This window comes from Mus pahari, chromosome 8, assembly GCF_900095145.1.
Source record: "Mus pahari chromosome 8, PAHARI_EIJ_v1.1, whole genome shotgun sequence".
Lineage (NCBI taxonomy): Eukaryota > Metazoa > Chordata > Mammalia > Rodentia > Muridae > Mus > Mus pahari.
The window spans coordinates 13422769-13425526 of record NC_034597.1 but is presented as its reverse complement, the minus strand read 5'-3'; positions in this window follow the sequence as shown (position 1 = coordinate 13425526).

The window sequence follows — 2758 nt, the reverse complement described above, 5'->3', positions numbered from 1 at the left end:
GTGCGTGAGCACTAAAGAGCACTGCTGCCTGTACCATAGTACATTTATGGAGGTCAGAGGACAACCTTGTGAAATCAGTTCTTCCCTTCCACCTTTTCATGGAATCAACAATCAAACTCAGGTAACCAGGTTTCTTAACAAGTGCTTTTAACTGCTGAGCCACGTCACCAACCCCCGACTTATTTCTTGAGACTCGGTCTTGCTATGTAGATCAGAGAGGCTCAGAGCTCACAAAGACTTACCTATCTGCCTCCTGAGTGTTGGAACTAAAACTATACACCACCACACCCAGCTGCCCACGTTATTTTTTGAGATGGGATCTTCCACCAAAGATAAGAGTTCATGGAATCAGGCAATCCGGCTAGCCAGGAAGTCACAGAATCCTGCCTCCACCTTCTAAGTACTGAGATCATCGGCAGGCGTCATGCTGACCTTTCCACAAGACTGGGGGTGGGGGTGGGAGGAGGATGAATTTATATTCCACCACTGTGGGGCAAACACTGACTAAGGCCTCACCAGAGCCCCCATTTAATCATTTATTTTTATTTCTGTGTGAGTGTTTTTACATGCAGGGATGGATCCCCTAGAACTGGAGTTGCAGGTGGATTTTAGCTGCCACGCGAGTGTTGGGAACCAACTCTGGTCATCTGCAAGAGCGGTAACTGCTGAACCATCTCTTCAGTTCCCCAACCCCAATACTGATTTTTGGGACAGGGTCTGTCTCTCTCTGTAGACCAGTCTGACCCTGAGTTGGCAGTGATCCTCCTGTCTCAGCATCCTGGTGGGTGCCACCGTGCAGAGCCTGCAGTAGCTTTCCTGAGTGCACGCTCCCCTTCCTGTGTGCCCTTCCTCTTGTCTTGCTAACGGAGGATGAGGAGGAGCTTGGTAAGATCTTCAGAGGTAACAGGCTTCTGGGCCACTCTAGTTGTGTTGCCCCTTGATCTGGGTGGAGGCCCCCTCCGCCTGGCCGAAGCATTGTAGTGCCACTGTGGCTACAACAGGGACATGGGGTAAAGATGCACCCCATCCTCTAAGCCCTCCCGAGTCTAATCTTAACCAGAGCCATCAAGGCCCTCAATCTCGGGCTCCCCACATTCTCGGGCTCCCCACATTCTCGGGCCCCCCTACTTACTCTGCTTACAGAAGCCACCTTATAATGAGCAGCCTGGCTCGCCACTGAGCGGTCGAGGGAGCCAGACCATGGCACTTGTTTGGTCATGTTTTTTTGTTGTTGTTGTTGGTTTTGGTTTGGTAAAACCAAACAGTTTTTCACTTCAGAGCCCTAGTTGGTCTTGAACTCAGAATTACATCAGCGTTAGCCTCCCATGTGCTAGAATAAAGGTGTGCACCATCATGCCTACCTAGTACCTTAGCACTGGGGGTGGGGGGTGGGGGTAGGTTGTCATGATGTCATTTTAAGATCTACCAGCATGGAAGAGCAAAAGCTCTACTCTGTCTGCACCCCACAGCAGCTGGTGGTAAGAACTGACAGGTGCAGAGAGGAGGCGTGCCTATTGGTTAGAGGGAGGGAGGAAGATAATCCAGTGCTTCTGCTAAGATACAGAGGCCATCATCCCTCCGCACAGGCCACGTCTTTCTGTTACAGAGACATTTTGTAATGGTGGGTGGGATTGTATAAGCTTGTAATGTTAACAGATCATGGGCCAGAGGCTTCCTCTGTGAATGCCCAGTTTGAAAAGACACCATCTTTGAGGGCATTCTGGAGGTACTTCCTAGTATAATAACTTAATAATTTAAGGATTTTATGTCCAGGTCTTAACTGGTGTCTTAGGGTTTCTATGCTATAATGGAACACTATAACCAAAAGCAATTTGGAGGGGAAAGAGTACAGCTTACGCTTCCACATCACAGTTCGTTATCAAAGGAAGTCAGGACAGGAACTTAAGCAGGGCAGGAACCTGGAGGCAGGAGCTGATGCAAAGGCCATGGAGGGGCACTACTCACTGCTCATGGCTTGCTCAGCCTGCTTTCTTATAGAACTCAGGAGCACCAGTCCAGGGATGGCCACTTCTATAATGGGCTGAGACTTTCTCTATCAATCACCAATTAAGAAAATGTCCTACAGGCTTGCTCACAGCCTGATCTTATAGAGGCATCTTCTCAAGTGAGGTTCCCTTCTCTCAAATGACGTTAGTGTCAAGTTGACATAAAACTATCCAGCAAAGCTGGTTCTAGTTACAACAGAGGCCAGTGCACCTGTTGCCATTTCAAGCCGCTGTCTAAATGTCACTTCCCTTTCTGCCACTTCAAGCAGCAGGAGCTTCTTCCAGCCCTCTACCCTTTTGCCAGTTTTCTGTTTTAAATGATGTGTAGTTCATGATGTGTTCATGTTGATGTGCTTGTGTCTGTGCTAATACAAATGTGTGTTTGTGTGTGTGTGTGTGTGTGTGTGTGTGTGTGTGTGTGTGCGCGCGCGTGTGTAAGCCAAGGGCTACTGGTTATCTTCTTCAACCATTCTTTGCTTTCCTTTAAAAAAATTATTTATTTTATGTATATGAGTACACTATCTTCAGACACACTAGAAGAGGGCATCGAATTGTAGAGCTCCAACAACACTTCCCCAAAACCTGTTCCCCAGATCATTAGAAATGTGGCTAGTAAAGAGCCTTTGTTCTCTTAGGGCAGCTGAAGGTCTTCTGTTCCTCCACCTGACAGCTAGCTAGGCAATTATCTCAGTTGCCCCAGCCAGGCACCCATCTTCCTATGTTTGAGACTAAAAGGAAAATTCAAAGGCTCA